Genomic DNA, 25,782 nt, shown 5'->3' with positions numbered 1-25,782 from the left:
CTTTGAGATGCAGAGGGATCTGGGTGGCCGAGTGCATGAACCACAAAAGGCTAGTATGCAAGTTCAGCAAGTAATTAGGAAAGCTAATAGAATGTTACCGTTTATTGTCAGGGGAATGGAATACAAAAGTAGGGAGATAAAAGCAAAAAACTGCGGATGCTGGAAATCTAGAACAAAAACAAAAATGCCTGGAAAAACTCAGCAGATCTGACAGCATCTGCGGAAAGGAACACAGTTAACATTTTGAGTCCCGATGACTCTTCATCAGAACTAAAGAAAAATGGAAAAGAGGTGAAATATAAACTGGTTTAAGGGGGAGTGGGACAGGTAGAGCTGGATAGAGGGCCAGTGATAGGTGGAGATAACCAAAAGGTGTCATAGACAAAAGGACCAAGAGATATTGATGGTGGTGATATTAGCTAAGAAATGTGCTAATGGGGACATTAAGGGTGGAAAGCAGGACGAGCAAAGGACAGATAGCCCTAGTGGGGCGGAGTGGAGGGGAATTGAAATAGGCTAAAAGGTAGAGATAAAACAATGGATGGAAATACATTTAAAAGTAATGGAAATAGGTGGGAAAAGTAGGGAGGTTATGTTTCAGTTCTACAGGGCACTAGTAAGACCACATCTGAAGTATTGGGTACAGTACTGGTCTCCTTATTTGAGGAAAGATGTAAATGCATTAGAAGCAGTCCAGAGAAGGTTTACTGGATTAATGCCAGGAATGGGTGGTTGATAATGAGGAAAGATTGGACAAGTTAGGCTTGTATCCACTGGAATTTAGAAGAGTAAGAAACCTTTAAGATTCTGAGGGGTCTTCACAGGATGGATGTGAGAGGATGTTTCCTCTTGTGGGAGAATCTAGAACTAGGGTCACAGTTTAAAAATAGGGGTCGCTCATTTAAGACATATGAGGCGAATTTTTTTCTCTCAGATGGTTGTGAGTCTTTGGAACTCTCATCCTCAAAAGGTGGTGGAAGCAGAGTCTTTGAATATTTCTAAGGTAGAGCAAGATAGATCCTTGATTAACATTGGGGTAGAAGGTTATGGGGGGTAGGCAGGAATGTGGAGTGGAGGTTACAATCAGACTAGCCATGATCTTATTGAATGACAGAGCAAGCTCGAGGGGCCAAGTAGCCTGCTGCTGCTCCTAATTTGTAACTCTTTCGAGTACAAACACGTTTCTATCTGTTCCTATTCAGATGAAGTCACATTGTTTCATAGTTTGCCATTGTGAGATTTGAACTCTTGATACTCTTTTGAGTAAACCTGTTTCCATCTGTTTCAGATGAAGTTACATTGTTTCATAGTTTGCCATTGTGAGATTTGAACTCTTGATCTTGGGGTTACAAACCCAGTACCATAACCACTTGGCTATTTAGGCCAAGCTAAAAATATGGAACGCTTCACGAATTTGCGTGTCATCCTTGCGCAGGGGCCATGCTAATCTACTCTGTATCGTTCCAATTTTAGTATATGTGCTGCCGAAGCGAGCACTGCTAGTAACTCTTTCGAGTACAAACACGTTTCCATCTGTTTCAGATGAAGTTACATTGTTTGCCATTGTGAGATTTGAACTCTTGATCTTGGGGTTACAAACCCAGTACCATAACCACGTGGCTATTTAGGCCAAGCTCGCCATTGTGAGATTTGAACTCTTGATACTCTTTTTGAGTAAACCTGTTTCCATCTGTTTCAGATGAAGTTACATTGTTTCATAGTTTGCCATTGTGAGATTTGAACTCTTGATCTTAGGGTTACAAACCCAGTACCATAACCACTTGGCTATTTAGGCCAAGCCAAATTGTTTCATAGTTTGCCATTGTGAGATTTGAACTCTTGATCTTGGGGTTACAAACCCAGTACCATAACCACTTGGCTATTTAGGCCAAGCAAAAATGTGATTTTCATGGTTTAGCATCTCTTTCTTTTGTAACTCTTTCAATTACAAACCCGTTTCCATCTGTTCCTATTCAGATGAAGTTACATTGTTTCATAGTTTTGCCATTGTGAGATTTGAACTCTTGATCTTAGGGTTACAAGCCCAGTACCTAACCACTTGGCTATTTAGGCCAAGCCTACTCCTAATTTGTATGTTCATATGTTTGTATGTCTCAGTAATTGGCTCATTATCAAACCATTGTCAATTGTGGTAGAAACCCATCTGGCTCACTAATTCCCTTTAGGAAAATCAACCAGCCATCCTTACCTGATCTGGTCTAAATGTGACTTCAGACCCACAGCAATATCAGTCTCAGGGGTAATCCAATTTAAGACTGAGATGAGGAGAAACTTCTTCACTCAGAGGGTGGCGAACCTGTGGGCCAGGGTTTCCCGGTCGGCATGCGGACGTGTAAAATGATGCAGGATGATATCACTCCTGACCTCACCACCCCCACCCCCGTCATTTGGATTTGCAGGTTGGCGGGGGCGCAGCCGAATCAGCTATGCACCTGCCAACCTGTCAATGGCCAATTGAGGCCATTTAAAAAGTAATTGCACTAGTTAAAGGACCTGCCCGTCCAACCTTAAGATTGGCGGGCAGGCTGGGAGCCCTGGCGGGCTTCAGAAAAAGCATGAAACCTCATCCACGGGCGGGATGGGGTTTCATGCAGGTCTTTAAAAATTTAATAGAAGTTTAACTAAAAGTAATGGACATATCCCAACTCATGTGACAGTGTCACATGAGGACATCAGGAAAATTTTATTTTTCTATTATTAATATTTTTGAACTTGGCGCCGATCTCCCTGAGGCAGCACTTAACGTCAGAGAGATGAGTGTGCTTTTTCGCGTGCATGCTCGATAGAGCGCACTCTCGGCTGAGGGAATCCCACCCCGCTCACACAGGGAGCGCTCAGCACTTCCTGGCAGATGTCACGCTGGGCAAGTCTTAATTGGCCCACCCACGTAAAATGGCTGTCAACTGGGGGAGCCGATTGGAGGTGCGCCTGCACGTGCCCGCTCCTGCACTTCTCCCCCCCCCGCCCCAACCCCCCCATGGGGGGAAATTCTGCCCATGGAATTCTGTACTACAGAAGGCTATGGAGGCTAAGTCACTGAATATATTTAAGAAGGAAATAGAATTCTAGACACTAAAAGAGTCAAGGGGTATGGGGACAGAGCGGGATTTTGGCATTGAGATAGAGGAAAAGCCATGATTATGTTGAATGGCGGAGCAGGCTCGAAGGGCGAATGACTTACTCCTGCTTCTATTTTCTATGTTTCTCTCTGGTTGACTTTTAAATGCCGTCTGAAATGACCTAACAAGCCACTCAGCTATATCAAGCCTCTAGAAAGTCAAAAGGAATGAAACTGGATGATCACACAGCATCAAAAAGGCACTGGAAACAACAACAGCGGACACAGCCCTATAAATCCTGCAAAGCCCTTCTTACTAACATCTGGGGGCTTGTGAGCCCCTTGAAGGACGAGGGCAGCAGAACATCACAACCTGCAAGTTCCACTCCAAGTCACTCATCATCCTGATGTGAAACTATATTACTGTCTCTTCACTGTCACTGGATCAAAATCCAGGAACTCCCTTCCTGACAGCACTGTGGGTACACCTCCATCACATGGAGTGCAGCGGTTCAAGAAGGCAGCTCACCACCACCTTCTCAAGGTCCATTAGGGATGGGTAATAAATGCTGGTCTAGCCAGCGATGCCCACATCCCATGAAAGAATTGAAATTAAAAAAAAATTCTGCTGGCTACAAGGGCAGGGTAGAGACCAAATACTCTGCGTTGAGCAGCTCACCTTTTGAAGCCTCTCCAAGGCTCAAGGCAGGTGTTTGATAAAATGCTCAACAATTGCCCAGGTGGGTGATTAGATCAACACTAGACCCAATCTACAATCTTTTGTTCACTGCGGCTTTAGTATTTACTAGCTACAAGACATCACTGCAGCAATTCACCACACTTAGCTCAGTAGCAAGCTGTCGAGTTTGCTTGCAGCCTTCCATGGGGGAGGGGGGAGTGTCCCTCCTTCAAAGGCACTCAGTACCTGTTTGAGGCACTCAATATCAGGACCTGGGGTTGGGGCCTGCTGAAAGCCATCCCCCTCCCCTTGCCTCCGACCCGCCTGCCCCTTTCCCGTGACCCATGACCCCCCCCACCCTGTGAAAACCAACCCACTTTCACTCAGCTTTGGCCTGGACTCCCTTGATGACCCCGGTGGGTGCATTGTGGGCAGCTGACACCACTCCCAGCGTTGCTGACATCAATGGAGGCCACTGGCCTCTGATTGGCCAGCAGCTCTTGGAGGCATGTACTTTCCATCGCTGAGCCCCTTAATCCGGGGGAAGGACCAGAAGGATAAAAAGAGTAAAAACTGGGAAATAAGAATACTGGTCCGAACTGGTCTTGCATACCTTAAAATGGAACACCAGTAAGAACTGGGAAATAAGAGTACTGGCCTGAGCTGTTTTTTACCTCCTGGAGGTCCGATGCTGGCCACTCAAGAGCATGAAGGGCACATAATTCTGGTGGGCCTTCCCTAACGAAGGCGACTCAGGGCTCCCGCCATTTCCCCGGCCGGCAAGTGAGACCACCCACCCCCACTTCACGAACATTAAACTCCGTCCATGGAGCGCAAAAGCAAGCAAGTTATGCTAAACTTTTATAAAAGGCTGATCGGGCCCAAGTTGGATATTGTGACAAATTCTGGGCACCATGGTGGTGGGGGGAACGGGAGGGTGGAGGAGTGGGATTTTTTTGGAAAAGTCTGCTGGCTGGTGAGCCACCCGGGGACATGTGTTGCCTTGTTCAGGAAGACCCACTGGTATTAATGCCTCTCAGGCACTTGAGTAGCCAGCAGCCTTCCCCAGAATCAAGGGTCCGCGGATGAAAATCCTGCCCAACAAGAGCTGCGGGCCAATCAGAGGCCAGAGTCGGGCATCTTTTTTGAAAGGCACTGCCACCGGGGTAGGCGGTTGCTGCTGCCGGAGTGACAACCACTGGAGACCCAGGATCGCAGACTGATTCGGGCCACGGTTAAGTATTGGCGGGAGGGGTTTCGCAGGGTGTGGTGGTGGTGGTGGTTGGGGGTGGGGGGGGGGGTGGGTGGTGGTGGTTGTGGGGGTGGGGGGGGTGTGCATTGGCATCACAGGGGAGGAGGTGTAGAGGGGTTGGCAGCAAGGGCAGGGGGATGGCTCTCAGCAGGCCCCTCCCCCTGCTTCCCAATGCCAGGTCCCTCAATCGGGCACTGAGTGCCATCGAACATGCGAGCCCCTTGGGAAACCACGAGCAGCCGCAAAGATTTGTACAGTGGTAAGACTGCCCCCTGCCAGGTTAATACCAGCGGCGACAGGATGAGGCCCTCAAGTGATCATTAGTTGCCCACTTGAGGGCCTCATTTGGCGGCTTGGCAGGAAGTTCGATCATGGGTCTTAATTCTGGCGGAGGCGGATAGGTGGCTGGGTGCTGCCACGTCACCATCCTGCCCAATTCAATGCCCTCCCCGCCTTCAAACAGGCCATGAGAGAGGCCGTCAAATACCGCCCCCGGCACCCCCCCCCACACCGACCAACACACACATTTTAGGAACCATGTCAAACCCATAGAGAGCGATCAGAGAAGATTTATTAGAATGGTAGCAGGAATGTAGACCTCCAGTTATGTGGAGAGACTAGAGACACTGGGCTTGTTCTCCTTAGCGCACAGAGAGTTAAGGGAAGACTTAACCTTCAAAATCATGAAGGATTTTAACAGAGCACAGAAAAAAAAATTAAGATAATTGGGAAACGGTCCAGAGATGAGATGATGAGAAATTTTTCGATGCAGCCAGTTGCAATGATCTGGAACACATGGCCTGAAAGAGTGGTGGAAGCACGTTCAAGAATAACTTACAAAAGGGCACTGAATAAATGCTTGAAGGGAAAAATAATTGAAGGGCTATAACGAAAGAGCAGGGGAATGGGACAAATGGGATGATAGCTCTTTCAAAACGCTGACGTAGAGAAAATGGGCTGAATGATCTCCTTCTGCAGTATATCATTCTATAATTATATGATTACATGGATGTAATATAAAAAGAAGACTCCTTGAAGGTCTGTCCTTAACATGCAGACAACAAACAAGGAATTGATTGTTCAGGAAACAAATCGTGACATTTTCCCAGTTGGAATTGTTTTCAATTTATTGCAATAAAAGAGACCATTATGGTCCAGCAGGAGCTGTTTGCATTGGCTGACAGGGAGTTCTGTCACTGAGCTGGACAAGGTGTAACTGCAGTGTAGCGACAGTGAAAATTATTCTCACACAAACTCAGAGGCAGCTGGATGAAGTTATTTTACGTAAATGTAGATTTAACCTAACTTCAAAGTCACACTATATAAAGTCAGAAATGTCAGTTTCTGTTATATAGAGATCCAAAGTTTCCCCCAAACCACCTCCCAAACCTCGAACACCTAGAAGGACAAGGGCAGCAGGCACATCGGAATAGCATTACCTTTAATCTCTCCTCCAACGTGTACACTAATTTTGACTTTGACATAAACCATCGTTCCTACATCATTACTTAATCATAATCCTGGAAAATATCTATCATTAACAGCATTGAACAGTACCTTCATCACCCTGCTAGAAAGTGGCTCACTACCACCTTATCAAGGGTAACTAGGGATGGACAATAAATGCTGATCTTGCTAGCAATGTCCGTATCCATGAGATAAATGTGATATAAAATGAAACTTAACTCAAAACTGAAAGGATGTCTGCACCTAACAAGTTGCTAAATGTGTGTTCATAATGGTAGTTTTACAATGGGCAGAATTTTTCCGTTGGCGAGCTGGGGGCGGGGCCCACTCGCCGATGGGAAAATGACGTGGGATGACATCAGGAGGAACCCCCAACATCATCCCGCCCCATTTAAATATTCAGGAAAGTGGGCGGACAGCACGATCAGCTGTCCGCCCGCCAACCTGTCAATGGCCAGTTGAGGCCATTGACAGGGTAGTTAAACCAATTAAAGGCCCTGCCCATCCAACCTTAAGGCTGGCGGGCAGGCCAGGAGCCCCAGTGGGCTTCTGAAAAAACATGAAATCTCATCCACCGGCGGATCTGTCAGCGCTCTCCCTGAGGCAGCACTTAATCTCAAGGAGATGTGCACTCTTTCGCACGCATGCACGAAAGAGCGCACTCTGACAGTTGGGGAATCCCTCCACCCCCTCCGCACAGGAAGCGCATAGCGTTTCCCAATTGGCCCGCCCACTTAAAATGGCAGCGGGGCCCGTTTCAGCGGTGTCGATAGGCTGGCCGCCCGCCCATCAAGGGCAAAATTCTGCCCAATGTTTTTTGGGGCTTTGTGTATTTCGATTAACTGCTGTAGAAAAGGAAAGTGCTACTCATTACAGACATAAACAAACATAGCACATAACATAGCTTGCTCCCTGAATTAACTAATCACCATTCTATCATACTATAGGAAATGTGATTGAATAAAGGGGTGTCTAATGAAACAGTTTCAGATAGTGATAGGACAATAGAATCATAGATAAGTTACGGTGCCGAAAGAGGCCATTCAGCCTATTGTGTCTGCACCAGCCATAAAGAGGATAAAGAAACTAGCCACTCATTTTAGTCCAACTTTCCAGCAGAAACGTTTAAGCAGTTGTGGAAAAGGTAGCCTGCATTTCATTTTTTAAAACAATATTGCAACAGAATTTCATGATGTGCTGCTTACATTCCTATTCCAAAACCTCTGAAGCTTCTTCAAATCTGTGAAAAGAGCACTTGTCTGCTTCTTCTTGACACCTATTGATCGCCGCTTCATGATTCAGCAACTGACTAAAGGGAAGGAAGGAGAGTGTAATCCTAAGGCAAGCCAACGAAAGTGAGGTGGGAGGCTGATTGAAGAGTTCCATTGCTTTGTACTGGCAGTGCTCCCGTCCCTTGTATAATTAGGCAATACCATGTAGTTATACTTGGAGATGACATCAAGCTTTTCTTAGAAAGAAGACTTAACAGAATTTGACCTGGGCTTATTGGTGACAAATCCATTCAATATGGATAAATGAGAGGAACTTCAAATACTGAAAGTGAAAATAGGACACCCATGTACTCCATAGGTGAGTTCAAAGGAAGTTCAGGGACTTGGGTGTGTTAGATCATCCATCTCTTGCCGAGACAGAAACTCTGACTATTGGTTATACTCATGGAGAAATGCTGAAAATGCTGGTGCTGCATTTGTATTTGTGTTGTTTTTATTTGTGTGTTAGCTCAGTTAAAACACCTTGCTCAAATATTAATTGAGTTAACACACATGAAAACAATGCAACGCAAAGAGGAATGTAACACTAGCACTTAGAGCATTTGTGAGATGACATTAAAGTAAACAGGATGCATAGTCCCAGAAGTCATACTGGAGCAGGACAGTGCTGTGATGAAGCCTGCAGTGGTTACATACCACAAAATGTAATACTTACATCAGGGGCACCTCTCTTGAGTTCAGTTCTACTTAAGGTAGTTTGGTTAAGGAGGTTTGGGAAACATGACCTGTTCTGTTTCCATTGGTTCATAGGCCACAATGGAACAATGTTTATAGTGAGATCTGACTGGATCTTCAGCAGATAATTACATTTTTACTGACTGGTACGGGTGCACAATGAGGGTGATGCTTAATTTACAGCTTGGCCTAAATAGCCAAGTGGTTATGGTACTGGGCTTGTAACCCCAAGATCAAGAGTTCAAGTCTCACACTGGCAAACTATGAAACAATGTAACTTCATCTGAATCGGAACAGATGGAAACGGGTTTGTACTCGAAAGAGTTACACAGACCCCCACTAGAATGATGCTTAATTTACCTCTTCCTCAGTTATGCCCAAACGTGGGGCAATGGGAGGACCAACCATTATTTGGAGGACTGAGCTTCCATTATACTCTTGGTTGAGGGATAAATATGAGCCAGGACACTAGGAACAACTTCAACATTGTGCCATGGTTTATGTCCAACTGAAGGGACAGGCGGGTCCTGGATTTAACACCTCAGCTGAAACATGTCAAAGCCAACATTGCAGCATTCCCTCAGTACTACACAGGAATGTCATCCTGGATTTTGTGCTCTTTCTGGCCCACAAGAAAACCTAGTGAACATTTTAAACTAACCTTGTTGGGCCTCCTTTGGCCACCTTGACCCAGCTCCTGGCAGATGCGGCTTGGCAAGGAATTAGCCACAATTGCTCCCTTGCTCAGACCTCAGGTTTGGAGGTGAGGCCTAAATTGCATCACTGGAGCCTGGGCTGCATGTTTAAAGAGGGCCCCAAGAGCTTGGGGATCAGTATCCTTGCTGCCTGCAATCCTCTATGAGATGGACTAACAGGATGAAGACCTCTGAATCAATTAAGAAATAAGTGGATGCAGCAAAATTCCTGCATTCAATTTTATGACCTTCCAAGGCAGCTGCAGATCAGTTCTGATGTGCATCATGGCATGCTGACATCATGATGCACAATAAATTGTGGCACGTTGCCATGGACTCTGACTGGTGGAGTTGACAGGTTTCTTGTGCCAGTTGATCATCACATTGTGTAGGTGCTGATTGTGAAGTAACACGGCTGAAGCAGAGTGAGTCCTGGCACTTTCCTATCAGACTCACACAGCTCCAGAGTCAGTCATCGCAATTCAAGAAGGCAACAATGAACTGCTTTCTGACTTATAAAGAGAAAACACACTGCAAAACCTGGAAATCTCACATGAAAGTTAAAAGAATGGCTGGTTGTCTACAAAGCATCTAAAAGAAAAAGCTAAGTTAATGTTTAAACTCTAACATCATCTCCCTCAGGCTGGTGCTGTTAAAGGACGCCAAACTATTGGAGAGATTGAATCTTATTGGCTTGCTGTGTCATTCCAATATTTTTGCAGACTGGTCTGTGTTACTTAGGGGAAGATTTTCTTTCTGATTGTTGGATTTCTGTAGCAATAAAAAGGTTACAGGTGGGATGTATTAGCCACAGCGCTTGGTTACCAAACATTTCATTTTTGTGTCAGATATTGAGACAAGATGACTCTGGCTAATATCTCCCACGTGGAACAAGCTTTTTATTGACACATTAATACAATAATCAAGTAGAGATGCCACACATAGTGGAAGACTAATAAGAGAAAAAAATAACAACAAAACTTACAATAAAACTTAAGATACAAAATGGAACATTGGCAGCATGGGTGGTCTAACCAGATGTATTCAAGCAAAAAAATGGCCAGCCCAGGGCATCAGGCCAGTTCAGTGGACACTTAGATATTAACATTTTTACTTTAAATATTTTTTCTCCTTTGATATGACATGATCTTCAGTTACTGAGGGCAACAATTAGAAGGTAGCGCAAGTAAAGAGTCAATGTTTTTTACAAAAATAAAATTACATTTACGTAGGATGGCCTCTTTATGAGCCAAGCAAAATAAACCTTAAGAAGATTGTAATCATATGAAGAAACATAATGACCAGGGTCAATAAATTGAGATTAGAGGACATTTACATAATTTTCAAAACTACAGACTCATTCACAAAAGCACTCTGAGCAACAGATCTCTCCGGTGCGGTGAACTGATATTTAGGCAGAATGGTAACATCAAGTAGGCCCCAAAACGAAACTTGGTTCATCAACTTTTTTATTAATTCACTCACGCAATGTGGATGCCGCTGGCAAGTCCAACTTTTCTTGGATATTCTGCTCCAGCAGAAAGGAGAACAGAAAAAAATTGAAGGGTGTGGACACTTTTAAAGGCAGTTCACTGTACTTAAGAACCATTGAGTTGCAGGAGTACTTCAACAATCTTTGAATCAACAACAGCAACAGAAATTTGTGGGACAAGTGAACGTAGTAAAGGAGGAATGGGGAAACAGAAGGAAAACAAATAGGAAGGAGATTAATAATAGGAAAATAGAAATTGCAAATAAAGTGGAGAATTGTTTTTTGGGAGAGGATTAAGATGTTTTTGTACAATTGCAAGGAGCATCAAAAAGAAAGTTCTGGAGTTAAAGTTATATGTTTCTGGCAAGAATCATGATATTCTTGGCATATCAGAGCCATGGTTGACAGCAGCGGATGAGCCAGAACTAGAGCTAAGAGGGTAGCAAATATTTCACAAAGACTTACATACCAACTTAAAAAAACTCAGAAATGTTGACGCACAGCTTCAAAAAGTTGGCACAGCCCACCCCCCCCCGAAAAGCTGTCCGCTCAGAAAACAACTTATGACTAAAAAAGAACAGACCAGAATTAAAGACCTATAATCAAGACGACCATCTCATGGTGACTAGGTTAAAATCCTTTTAAGCTCACAGGATTTCAGGATCATTCTCAGTACTTTGGGAAAGCATTCCACATGCAGTTTTTTTTTGGGGAGTTGGGGAGGGAGTAAACTCCAATCCAATGGCTTCATGTATGACATATAAAAAGAAGCAGGTTACAATAGGTGTGCAGTGAACCTTGAGCTTGTCCAGTCTTTGACTATAGCTTTTCTTCGTATTCTGTCAGTTGTATTAGAGGGGACTTGCATCACAGTATATATCTTACCTTTTGGATTTTAAATTTTTTGAAGAGGGATGTTTAGCTCCGACATTATGAATCTTATTTCTGGGAGAACCTGAGGATTACCCTGACGAATCATTGGCTTTTGATAAATTTCAGAACATTCTGAAATGCACCATCATTCAGCATTAGGAATAGTGAGATCCAGAGACAGCTAATGGACATGGAGGGAGGGTGACTCAGAAATACAAAGGAAAGGGAGACCAGAGAGGGGAGAAGGAGAAGTTACAAGAAAGTTTCACCCTCCCAAGAAATGTGGATGGGTTTGTCTAGTGTACCATCATGCACTCCAAACATGAGTGCTGTGCAGACTCATGTCCCCGGTGTTTAGTAGATCAAGCTTAGTGACAGTAAATCCACAAAACCTAGGAGCTTGAGCTGACGGCACATCTATTAATGGATTGAAGCACAGGGATGTAGGGTGTGGGAGTTATGAAGAACAGCCACTGACTCAGGCCAAGGTGCCAGTGGATGTGCCGCCCTTATGCATTGCTCAACTGCAAAACCCCAGGACCTGGGATGGAGATGGAGACAATCTGACACATCTGAGAGGGAGAGGCAGCGTTTGAAGCAAGAATTTGAGAGGATCGTCACAATGCAATCGGATGCAGACAGGAGGAGGAAAAGTGAGTGGTTTTCCAAGGGATAGGGAAAGGCAGGAAAGAAAGATTAGAATAGTCCCCATCCTATCTCCTCCCCTCCCCCTCATCCAAGTGACTTACTGTCTCAACTCTCTCAAGCAGATTTGAAATTTTTGCTTCCTGTGGGGAAGTGGCTTTTGGACACAGCTATTAAATTAATATCAGTAGTACCTACAAATGAGAGATGGCTCAAGGGGAAGAAATTACACTAAACTGAGCTGGGAATTTAACACTTGGAGGTGATTACACAATACTTTGCAACCCACACCAAGTCCCAGATGCCTTTTTGTCCTCCAGGTATTAGCATGAGGGACACACTGTACCGAGGAACGGGAGAAGGAGAGCAGATATCCAGCTGAATTTAAGAGCCAATGATGCAGATAAAGAAGTGCCTGATTCCCTGGAAGATGAATGTAGGAGAATGGGAAACAAGTTTAGGAGGAGGATTGGTGAGTGATTATCTCAGGATTACTTTTCCAGCCATGCCCTAGGATAGTGAAGGACAGGAAGATTAGGGAAATCAATACACGGCTTAGAAATGTTGGGGAATATTTTTGTCTTTACCAGTGGCCTGGTGGAATGGATCGCCCAACATTATAAATTTAGAATGAAATTTCAAGGGAGTTTCTTAACAGACACCGATCCACTCTACCAGATTACCACCTAGGCAGAGAGGATGAAAATCTATCCTGTGCTTCAGGCAGTGGGGATCCATATCGTTGGGTATTGGCACCAGTTCTCCGTCAGGGGGGAATGATTCCACAAGTATGAACTAGAGAGAGAGTGCTAATGTACTGGCAGATGGGCAAATACTTGAGATATTTAAACGAGGAAGGAGGAGAAGACTGAGAAAATAAAACCAGAAAATAGTGAGGGAGGAAATGAATGAGGACAATATTTAATGTGGAAAACAGTTTAGCAAAGGGTTATGAAGTAGAGGTGTAAGATCGAATAGATTAATTATAAACGGGAGAAAGACCGAAGTAAGGATAATTTAGACAAAAAGTCATGGTGAAAGAAATATTATGAGAAAGAAAAGCAAATAAAGGATTAAAATGTGCAGAGTATGCGAACTAAACTGGTGGAACTGGAAGCAATTATATCACAAGAAGGTCTAAACTCAATAACATTAACAGAACCCTGACTGTAAATGGACGAGAATGGAAAATGAACAATTGGAATTTAATAGACTTAGGGTGGAAAAGATAGGTGGAGTTGGAATATTGGTAAAGGAGGAATTACATGCTGTAAAGATGCATGATGTAGACAAGGAAGGAATACAAATAGCATCAACATATTGGTGAGCAAAGATAAAATAAAAGGGATTGCTACATCAATAGGAGTAATTGAAGGAAGGAAATGGAAGTGGATATCCGCAATCAGGTTAGAAGGATGAGTAGGATTAACCAAATTATCGTGGTGGGAGATTGTAATTTTCCATTTATTGATTGGGACAGAGAGGGAGTAAATAGAGAAATGGGAATTTAATTCTGAACATGTGTCGAGTGTCCCTCTCTCAAGCAGCATGTTAGGAGGCCTTCAAGGGCAGAGGCATAGAAGGACTTGGTTTTGTGTAATGAATTAGATCATGTACATGGGCTAAAGATGGCCAAGAACTTTGGGAGTAGTAATCACAATATAGGTGGAACATTCAATTTCACAAATAAAATGGATAATGGAATAATCTAGACTTGAGTCAAAGCAATTAAGGGGGATAATTTGTCGCTGGCTAGGCCAGCATTTATTGCCCATCCCTAGTTGCCCTTGAGAATGTGGTGGTGAGCTGCCTTCTTGAACTGCTGCAGTCCCTGTGTGTAGGTATACCCACAGTGCTGTTAGGGAGGGAGTTCCAGGATTTTGACCCAGCGACCGTGAAGGAACGGTGATATATTTCTAAGTCAGGATGGTGAGTGGTTTGGATGGGAACTTCCAGTTGGTGGTGTTCCCATCTATCTGCTGCCCTTGTTCACCTAGATGGTAGACGTCGCGGATTTGGAAGGTGCTATTTAAGGTGGCTTGTAGAGTGCATCTCATAGATGGTACACACTGCTGCCACTGTGCTTCAGTGGTAGAGGGAGTAAATGTCTAAGTTGGTGGACGGGGTGCCAATCAAGATTGTTTTGTCCTGGATGATGTTGAACTTCCTGAGTGTTGTGGGAGCTGCACTCATCCTGGCAAGCGGAGAGTATTCCATCACACTCCTAACTTGTGCTTTGTTGATGGTGGACAGGTTTTGGAGAGCCAGGAGGTGAGTTACTCGTTTCATAATTTCCAACCTCTGACCTGCTTTTGTAGATATTGTATTTATCCGGCTGGTCTAGTTCAGTTTCTGGTCAATGGTAACCCCCAGAATGTTGACAGTGGGGCATTCAGTGACGGTAATGCCATTCAATGTCAAGGAGATATGGTTATATTCTCTCTTGTTGGAGATGGTCATTCCGTGGCACTAGTGTGGCACGAATGTTACTTGTCACTTATCAGCCCAAACTTGAATGTTGTCCATGTGTTGCTGCACATCAACATAGACTGCTTCAGTATTTGAGGACTTGCGAATGGTGCTAAACATTGTGCAATCATCAGCCAGCGTCCCTACTTCTGACCTTCTGATGGAGGGAAGGTCACTGATGATAGTTGGCACAAGGGCACTACTGTGAGGAACTCCTGCAGCAGTACTCTGGGAATGAAATAATTGACCCCCGACAGCCACAACCATCTTTCATTTTGCTTGGTATGACTCCAACCAGCATAGGTGTTTCCCCCTGATTCCCATTGACCCCAGTTTTGCTAGGGCTCCTTGATGCCACACTCAGTCAAATGCTGGCTTGATGTCAAGGGCTCCACTGGAGAAACCTGACGTCAGTCCCTACCCAATACCCCAGTCACTTAAAAAATAGGGGGAATGTTTTGATGGTGTAACAGAACAGCTTGCCCCCACCCCCAAAATTCTAGATCACCACCCTAGGATCAGGCTGAAGATACATGTAAGAATTTCTTGTAACCTTCTTTGGGCCTGGTATCGATTGACATTTTAGTGTGTTTTGTTGGGGCTATCACTAGGCATAGAACAGGATGTATTTTGAGTAATAATCAAATATGGTTCTTTTCCAAATTGCAACCTTCCCACCACAATAATGCCAAAATTTGGTGATTCCCCTCCCCTTCTGACCTTGTTTTTTTTAAACCACTTTATTACTGATGTTGCAATGTGCCATCTCAGACCTGTAACTGAGAACTGGTTTGGTGCAGTGGAACACCAGAAGATAGGAACAGGAGTAGGCCATTCAGCCCCTTGAGGACATTCCTCCATTCAATTAGAACATTGCTGATTTGTGTCACAACATCGATCTGCCTTGGTTCTTAACCCTTAATACCCTTGCCTAACAAAAATCTATCAATCACAGTTTTGAATTTTTTCAATTGCTCCCCAGCTGAGAGAGAGTTCCAGGCTTTCACTGCTTTTTGGGTGAAGAATTGCTTCCTGACATCACCACTGATTGGCCTTGCTGTAATTTTATGGTTATATGCTTTGTTCTGAACTCCCCCAGCAGAGGACATAGTTTCGATCTGTCTACCTAAGTTGAATTAGAAAAGACAATTACCAATATTAACGCCTGAAAAGAATAATGCAGTTCTATCATGGACTATTTTAGTTGGGATACCTACCAATTTAAAATGAATGGGTTAATTCCGGCTCTAAAATATTGGATGCCATATGAACAAACATTAAGGGTGGCATTTTCCAGCCTCGCCCACAGTGGGCACCATGGCGGGCGGGAGTGGAAAATATCACGAGATCAGAAAATTCAGCTTACCGCAGTCATGAAAGCAGTCGGGGATCGTCCGCTCCAGCTGTCAATGGCCGGCTGCATTTCTCGCCGCGGCACATTGGGAATGTCATTTTAATACATTTGCGTCTCATTATAAGGGCTGCTCGCCGGAATTAGCCACTCACACTGGATCAGGAGGGCATATCAGCGTCCAGTTAGGCCGACATGTTTCACAGCGATATATAGTTCAAGGTGCACCTGGCGATCTGCACTTAGCTTATGACTTTGAGGTTCGTTCATCTACCTTGCGTTGCAGAGTTTCACGGTTTTGCAGGCAGCACCACATCGCTTTCAATGGGGTGTCAGAGGCAAGTCTCTACCTACCAGACCAGCAGTAAGGCAGGGGTGGCTATTAGTGTGCTTCAGGGTAAAGGCCTTACCCACTGGGGAGGGGGCTGATTGCGTGGGGAAGCGTCCTCAGTACTAGGAGGGGGACAGAGTCAGTGACAGAATGACATAAGTGACTTTGGGCCAGAATGGGAGAGGCTCTGAGTGAAGAAGTGCTTCAATATTGAGTTTGCCAGACTGCCCTTGTCCCAGTGCAGGCAGGGCGAGGGCATGTCAGTCCAGTCCCAGTCGTGCCCAGCATGTTGTGTGCAGGGCGTTGTCGTAACATCACACACATTGGTCCAGGGGTTTCTGGCATCATACTGGGCCGCAGATGGCACACACAGTCAGGGGAGACATCTGCAGGCATTAAATGGGGAAAAGGTATTGTGGGGGCATTCGAGGGTGCCTGAGGGAGGGGGTATATGTCAAGCTGTGCAAGTGTCCTCAAGATGGCAAGTGGTGAGGTCCACGTGGGGCATAAGCACATCTACCTCACCATGTTCAGGGATTAAAAAGGGGGCATCCACCACAATCACAATGAGATCAAGGAATACAGGGGGAGGATTGAGAGGTTCTTGGAGGGAGGGAAACCTGAACATTAAGCTCCTGCAGGATGATAGGAGGGATTTCCACACTCACACAAGGAGGGTCCAAGCTGGCCTGGCCGTGAGACCTCAGCACTACCATCTTTCAACCTGCAACAGTGGCGTAGTTCAAAATTAAAACGAGGAGAAGCTCTGCTGATGAGGGCTCTGAGGGCCGAATGGAGGGCAGGTGCATGCACTGAGGGTGGGGGGCGCGATTAAAGGGGCACCCAACTGAACTGAACGTTCTCCGATGAGGAGAGATGCACAGCTGAGACATGCTAGGAGCTTTTCATTGACAATGCCGGGAATCAGGAAAATGAATCTCCTCTACATTGGAGAGACCAAACGTAAACTGGGCGACCGCTTTGCAGAACACCTGCGGTCTGTCCGCAAGAATGACCCAAACCTCCCTGTCGCTTGCTATTTTAACACTCCACCCTGATCTCTTGCCCACATGTCTGTCCTTGGCTTGCTGCATTGTTCCAGTGAAGCCCAACGCAAACTGGAGGAACAACACCTCATCTTCCGACTAGGGACTTTACAGCCTTCCAGACTGAATATTGAATTCAACAACTTTAGGTCTTGAGCTCCCTCCCCCATCCCCACCCCCTTTCTGTTTCCCCCTTCCTTTTTTTTCCAATAAATTATATAGATTTTTCTTTTCCCACCTATTTCCATTATTTTTAAATATTTTTAAATCTTTTATGCTCTCCCCACCCCCACTAGAGCTATACCTTGAGTGCCCTACCATCCATTCTTAATTAGCACATTCGTTTAGATAATATCACCAACTTTAACACCTATGTGTTCTTTTATACTATTGTTGTTGACATCTTTTGATGATCTGCTTCTATCACTGCTTGTTTGTCCCTACAACCACACCAACCCCCTCCACTTCTCTCTCTCTCTCTCTCTCCCCCCCCCCCCCCCCCCCCCCCCCCCCCCCCCACCCCGCCCGACACACCTTAAACCAGCTTATATTTCAACTCTTTCTTGGACTCGAACTCAAGTTCCGTCGAAGGGTCATGAGGACTTGAAACGTCAACTCTTTTCTTCTCCGCCAATGCTGCCAGACCTGCTGATTTTTTCCAGGTAATTCTGTTTTTGTTTTGGATTTCCAGCATCCGCAGTTTTTTTGTTTTTATCAAATGAATTAATGATGTGCTTTCATGAGAGGCTAATCCCGCAGAGTGGCTCTAATTGATCTTTTTTTAACCCCTTGTTCACAGCGTGGAGATTCCCCAGAGCAGTAACGAACTCCAGAGCAATTGGGCAACTGTACAAACTTAAGATGTGTGTTATGGTCATGGTGCTGGCAGGTTCACACAAGAGAAGCCTCAGGCCCCCCCTCAATTCCTGGCTAAACGTTTTCTCTCATGTGTATTCCAAAGAGTGTGGTATTAGAGTGCAGTGAATGAGGAGCCAAATGCCTGGGCTGAAAGCAGCTCATCCAAGCACCTGCCCAAAGCAATCTCACAGCAGCCGGTCGTCTAAAGTCGAGGGGGTGGTGGGGGGATAGGCGTACCTTGAAATGAACCCTGCACTGGCCTGGAGTTTTGGGGCAGTAGTTGCCGAACATGGGAACAAAGCCCTTGAACCTACGTTCGCTGACGAGTCCCTGTCAGAATCAGGACCATTGGAGACTAATGCTGACTCTTGTCTCTTTCTCATTGATACAGCAGAGAGGAGACCATTAGGAAGATGGAGCTTGGATTTATTGCTGCCTGCATAATCACGTACAGGTAGGAGAGATTGCAATGGAAGCACCAAGCTCACCAAAGGGAGGATCTAAACCCTGCAACCAAGGAGCAACAGAGCCCCTCTGGACACAGGGGGGTGAGGCTCACAGAGACGTCATGTGTCGGCGGCTTGCAAGACCCAGGATCTACGGAGCTCGCAGATGAGCAAGAGACAGTGTCGCCAATGCCCCTGCATGTCCACATTTGCCACATGGTCCAGGGGTTGGCACCACGGGGACTGGGAGGGCATCTATTGCCCCTGGCTGTGAAAGTCACTGCTGCACTGAACTTCTATGCCAGTAACTCCTTCCAGGACTCCAATGGAGACCTCTGTGGGATCTCTCAAGCCTCTATGCACAAATGCATTCATGAGGTTACGGATGCTCTTTTTGCCATGGCTCAATATTACTTCAACTTTGACAGAGATCAAGCAAGCCAGGACGCCAGAGCAGTGGGCTTTGTGGCAATTTCCGGACTCCCACAGGTGCAGGGTGCCATCGACTGCACTCTTGAGGCTATAAAAGCTCCTTGGCAACAGGCATTCCAGCACATAAACCAGAAAGGCCTCCACTCGCTCAGTGTACAGCTGGCCTCTGACCACAAGAAACAAATCATGCAGGTTTGAGCCAGACACCCAGGAAGCGTCCACAACTCAGATACCTTGAGTAGATCACAGATCTTGGACATCTTCAAGGGACCACACTGGATCCAGGGTTGGCTCCTTGATGACAAGGAATACACACAAAGGACATGGCTGATGACGCCCATGCAGCAGCCACAGAATCCCTGCAGTGAGAAGGTACAATGATGCTCATGCCGCTACACGAACATTAGTGCAGCACATCATTGCCATATTAACTATGCAATTCCGATGCCAGGACAGATCTGTTTGAGAACTCCTGTACACTCCCCAGAAGGTCTCAGCGATCATGTGGCTTGCTGCACGCTGCACAACCTGGCATTGCAAAGTGGGGAGGACGTGCTAGATGCTAACAAAGAGGAGCTGCATGTCTCTTCCAATCAGGAGGACGTCAAAGGGGCCGTTGAGTTGGAGGAAACTGAGACTGCAGAGTAAGAGACCAAAGCATGGGCCAGAGAAGGTAGGCATGCATGTGAGACCCTCATAGCCACCAGATTCCACGAGGAGTTTATAGTGAATACCCTCTTAGACAATTGCCCTCCATCATGGGCCAACTTGAACATCAGCGTTGTTATTCCTCTCATTCCAACCATGCACTTCAGTCTGAGGGTGAATAGTTACACATCAGGTTCACATTGTCCTGATCCTTTGAAGGATGATGAAACCTCAGGAACTTGTGCCCTTGTTGAGATGAGGGGATATCTAAAGGAGGAAGTCCTGGAATCAGACCTCAAAAGGTGCTGCCTCTTCAAGTGTCTCTCCAGCATCTCAGTCTCAGCAGCAGCTTACAAGAGTCCAATAAGACATAGTAGCAGAAATTAGGCCATTTGGCCCATCGAGTCTGCTCTACCATTTGATCATGGCTGATAAGTTTCTCAACCCCATTCTCCCACCTTCTCTCTGTAACCTTTAATCCCCTTACCAATCAAGAAACTATCTATCTCGGTCTTAAATACACTCAATGACCTGGCCTCCACAGCCTTCTGTAGCAACGAATTCCATAGATTCACCACTCTCTGGCTAAAGAAGTTTCTCCTCATCTCTGTTCTAAAAGGTCTTCCCTTTACTCTGAGGCTGTGCCCTCAGTTCCTAGTCTCACCTACTAATGGAAACATCTTCCCCACGTCCACTCTATCCAGGCCTTTCAGTATTCTGTAAGTTTCAATCAGATCCCCTCTCATTCTTCTAAACTCCATCGAGTATAGACCCAGAGTCCTCAAACGTTCCTCATATGTTAAGCCTTTCATTCCTGGGATCATTCTCGTGAACATCCTCTGGACCCTCTCCAGGGCCAGCACATCCTTCCTGAGATACGGGGCCCAAAATTGCTCACAATATTCTAAATGTGGTCTGACCAGAGCCTTATAAAGCCTCAGCAGCACATCCCTGCTTTTATATTCTAGTCCTCTCGAAATAAATGCCAACATTGCATTTGCCTTCCTAACTACTGACTCAACCTGCAAGTTAACCTTAAAAGAATCCTGGACTAGGAATCCCAAGTCCCTTTGCACTCCAGACTTCTGAATTCTCTCCTCATTTAGAAAATAGTCTATGCCTCTATTCTTCCTACCAAAGTGCATGACCTCACACTTCCCCACATTGTATTCCATCTGCCACTTCATTGCCTATTCTCCTAACCTGTCCAAATCCTTTTGCAGCTTCCCCGCCTCCTCAATACTACCTGTCCCTCCACCTATCCTTGTATCATCTGGATACAAAGTCAGGAGTTGTTCCACTATCCTCAGTGGGCTTGTAGCTGTATGCCTTCTGTCTGACAAAGCTCCTCAAGAAGATCCACCTCCAGCAATGGCACAATACATTCTGAGTGACCTTGATGGTGAAACTGCTAGGTGACACTTGGGCCAAGGCAGCTGAGGTGGGCATCCAATCAGAGATGACTCAATCCTCTGTGTCACCTTCTTCTCTATCACAGTAACATCCGGCACTCTCAGTTAGGGATGCTGGCCTGCTTTTATCCTCACTTTACTATGGCTGTGGACCACCTGAGGATGACAACGTTCAACCACTTAAGCGCCAGGCATTAAAGTGCCTTCTCTTTAAGACACACTTTGTGCCCTCATGATCGGCGCTGGCGCATGCGAATTCCAAAATTCTCAGACACCATGAGGCTCTCAAGGTGACAAGTCGTTGCTAATAAAGAGCAGACTCCAGCTTCAGTACATCCTCGCTCCTGTCCCAATGCTCTCCTCCACATTATCTAAAGTTACAATGTGCACTTCCAGAACATGGTCAAAGGCTCTGTTGACCTTCAAAAATCACCATTTCCAATTGGCATCACACGTCTCAGCGAGTATTGAGGTGATGGGACGCCCGGTGCTGCATCCCAACATGTGATGGGAGCCTTGTGGCTGCAATCCAATTACAGGTTGAGAAACAGTCAAGGTTGTAGTTTTGAGCGCCAGGCCAATAATGTGGCTGAGAGGGGCAGAGCGTCAGCACTTTGAGGTGGCAAGGTGCTCCCACTTATTGGTGAGTTCAGCAGATCTACACTCGGAAAGTCAGGAAAGCAGTTGGCAGACAGGAGCGCACAGGAGCTCTGAGTATGGGCTCATAGCATGAAAGCCCTGCTGGATGACAGAGAGTCCATGGAGTTGCATGATATTTGACCCTTCCGCAGGCGTGAACACCTCTCTGCTTGTACACTACCCTTCACCTTTCAGGAATGCAGATGAGACAGGAGAACACCTCTGCCTCAATCTTACACAGCTAAGAATAATTATGCAAAACATGTGAACAAGGTTCCTTCCACAAACACACTTCACATTAATATCGAGGCATCACTGATGTTGAGAATGACCTGGAAAAGGGGCACACACTGCGGTGATGTGGAAACACAGTACATAGACAAGAGGCCCATGATAGCAACATCTGCGATAAGTGGGTGGAGGGGCTTACACCCAATTGACAGCAACACAGCTCATCATAAACAGGAGGCTTATGCAAGAGGAGATGTGAAATGGATGCAATTCTATTTGCATTTGTGAACATATACATGAGGTGAAAACCTGTGCCACAACTGCTCCTAATTTTTTTTCACTTTCTTAACCCTACCTCTACATCTGGGTGCACCCCCAGTATCCACAGCAGAGGTGGAAGCAGCCTGCTGACTGCTACGCCCTGTTATCTGTGATGACCCTGGCAGGCCGAGACCTAGAGGGCCCCGGCCTGCTTTGGGAGTTCTGCTGTGAGGCAGGTGGACACTTCTCGACTTGTGGAGCTGGAGCTGATGGGGTCACAGGAAGTGGGGATTGGGATCGGCTGCTCACTCCTGGAGTCACCTGGGTGGTGGCCCTGGGGTGTTCATAGAACCATAGAACCATAGGACCATAGAACCATAGAACACTACAGCACAGAAAACAGGCCATTCAGCCCTTCTAGTCTGTGCCGCTAGTCCCATTGACCTGCACCTAGTCCATAACCATTCAGACCTCTCCCATCCATGTATCTATCTAATTTATTCTTAAAACTTAAGAGTGAGCCCGCAATGACCACATCAGATGGTAGCTCGTTCCACACTCTCACCACTCTCTGAGTGAAGAAGTTCCCCCTAATGTTCCCCCTAAACCTTTCCCCTTTCACCCTAAAGCCATGTCCTCTCGTGTTTATTTCTCTTAATCTTAGTGGAAAGAGCCTACTCGCATTTACTCTGTCTATACCCCCCATAATTTTGTAAACTTCTACCATATCTCCCCTCATTCTTCTACGCTCCAAGGAATAAAGTTCATCTGCTGGTCCTCCTCCCTATGGGTGTCTGAGGGCAGCTAGCTGCCTCCTTGAGGAGAAGGGGCAGCTGGAGTGAGATCAAGGTGCCCTGTCCCCCTCTTGAATGGTCACTGATGGATGCCACCAATGGTGACAGCAATGGACTGCAGCTCCAGCACCAAGGCAGGACCCATATCCTGGGCTAAGGTTTCCATGGCAGCTGCCATCCTTCCAGTGTTGACATGTTGGCACTATCACCTCAGGCTGAACACACACGGACTCCTTCATCGTCTATTGCAATCTGAGGAAGTACTTGCCATCCCTTCCTGATGTCCCTATGATTGTCACTGCAGCTCCATCAATTGATTTAGGACTGAGCCTGGAAGCTCGTCATCTGACTCAGACTCAGCAGAATCCTGGCCTCCAGCAGTCCTCAGAGTGCTGGCGACCTTGGAGAAAAAAAAAATCTTCATGCCATGTGCTCTCATATGAAACTGTCACATGAGCTGGGACATGTGTATTAATTTTATGAAAATTTTTTACAAGATTTCAAAAATTACTTATCAGTGTAAATAATTTGCTATCTTGAGAAAATTGTACTTGTAACTATACAATGGCCTGAATTTTCCCGTCGGTGATTTGGGGGCAGGGCCCACTCGCTGAGGGGAAAATGATGCGGGATGATGTCGGGAGGAACCCCTGACATCATCCCGGTCCATTTAAATATTGAGGAAGGCCGGTGGACAGTGAAATAAGCTGTCCGCCTGCCGACCTGTCAATGGCCAATTAAGGCCATTGACAGCATAATTAAGGTAGTTAAATGCCCTTCCCGTCCAACCTTAAGGCTGGTGGGCAGGCCAGGAGTCCCAGTGGGCTTCTGATAATACATGAAACCTCATCCACTGGCGGGATGAGGTTTCATGACCGTTTTTAAAAACTTTAATAAAGTTTATGTGCTTCTTATTGACATGTCCCATCTCGTGTGACATTGTCACATGAGGGGGACATGTTAATTTTTATATTTTTCTATTTTTAAAGTTTTTCAGAATGTCAGTAATCTCCCTGAGACAGCACTTAGTCTCAAGGAGATGTGCACTCATTCGCGGGCATGCGTGAAAGAGCGCACTCTGACAAATGGGGATTCCCTCCCCCTCCTGCACAGGAAGTGCATAGCACTTCCCGTCAGGCAGGCCACTGGGTGGGCCTTAATTGGCCCGCCCACTCAAAATGGCGATGGGCCCCGTTTCGGCGGTGGAGTTTGGCTGCCCGCCCACGGCCGAGCCAGTGGGGCCCACCCGCCAACCAAGGGCAAAATTCTGCTCAATGTATTTCCGAGTAAAGGGGGAGAGAAATGGTAATTCTGGTTTTATCTAATGTGTAATGTACCTTCAAGAAGAATGCTGTTAAGGAAGATCACATGATCTTGAGTAACCAATAGAAGAGTGGCGCGGCTCCCTCTTTAGTTAGTCGTCAGTAATAGGAGATAGGGTTTGAAGTGAAAGCACACATGTAGTTGCTTTTGAATACCTTTGTAAATAATCATAATGTTTATACCTAAGAAGTGTCTGCTGATCAACTCTATCTATAGTACCAACTCGACCATCACTTGCAACAAGCATGCAGCGAGGATCCACAAGATCCAACATCTTCGAAGGTTGTTCACCTCAACTCGAACTCTGTCACCAAGCTGGGTCTGTTCAAGTTCTTTCTGATGTTCTTTCAGGTTTTGGCTTAAGACTGCCTGCATTTCTTCAGGTTGTTGAGTCCTTACACGTTGCTTTTTCAAAACAGGAACGCTTCTAGCTTCCTTTTGGAATCTCAGTGGCCAACCAAGGTTGATTTCCCTTGGCAAATTTTGCCCTGGAAGGCTTGGTTCTCTGCCTCTCAAAATAACACTGGTAGCTTTGCCGATTGGCTTCCATAATGGTCAGTTACTCTGTATGCCTTTTATTTGAATGTCTTCACCTGTGTATATTTTTAGCTTTGCATCTGTTTCTTCTAAACTTAATTGATGCTTACCATTATTCAAGTATCTGAAGGTAGGTTCCCCAATTACTGTAGTGGAAGCTCCCATGTCCACTTCAATTTTTACAGGTTTGCCATTTACTTTCACTGTGACAAACATTGGTTCTGTCTTTCCAACTTTCAGATTAAACAACGAGTAAATGTCTGAATTTGTTGTTTTAGGCTCTTCTACATTATTGATTTCATTGGGCTTCTTGGTTTGTTTACAAGCCTGCATGAATCTTTTCTTGCACTGCTTCATCATATGTCAATTTATATAACAATAGTAGCATTCGATTTTTTTAAACTGCCAATCGCTAAAAGATTGATTTTGTTCCACCTCTATCCAAATTATTTTTCGATTTTGCTGCTAAGTTATTTTTCTTCATTCTTCGGCTCGCGGGGTTTGTTTCCTGCTTCTTGGCAGAGTCTTGCTTTCTCGCAGACACTCCTTGGGTGGAAACATTAAATTTATATACAATATACTCAACAGCAACTACATGTGTGTTTCAATTCCAACTCCATCTCTACACTGACTGCTGAGGTAGCCCATGGTACTCTTCTATTGTTTGCTACAGATCATGTGATCTTGCCTAACAGATATAATTCATAAAGGTACGTTACACACTAAATTAAACCATAATTACTACAAGCTACCAGGCTTCCCACATGGCATGGGCCTCCCCCTGCCACAGGTAAAACACCAGCAGCGATGGGATGAGTCTAAGGATAAGTCTCGCCTTCAAGCAATTAATGTTGT

The 25,782-nt window shown here is 45.5% G+C and overlaps 1 non-coding gene across 1 annotated transcript; it reads right to left on the bottom strand.

The window, feature by feature from the left end:
• Positions 1-1,390: 1,390 nt before the first annotated feature.
• On the bottom strand, positions 1,391-1,497 carry LOC121285748. Its single transcript, XR_005944768.1, has one exon. It is a non-coding gene; the product is annotated as a U6 spliceosomal RNA (small nuclear RNA).
• Positions 1,498-25,782: the final 24,285 nt, after the last annotated feature.

This window comes from Carcharodon carcharias, chromosome 1, assembly GCF_017639515.1.
Source record: "Carcharodon carcharias isolate sCarCar2 chromosome 1, sCarCar2.pri, whole genome shotgun sequence".
Lineage (NCBI taxonomy): Eukaryota > Metazoa > Chordata > Chondrichthyes > Lamniformes > Lamnidae > Carcharodon > Carcharodon carcharias.
The sequence above is the reverse complement of the archived record's forward strand: the minus strand, read 5'-3'. Positions and strand labels throughout refer to the sequence as shown.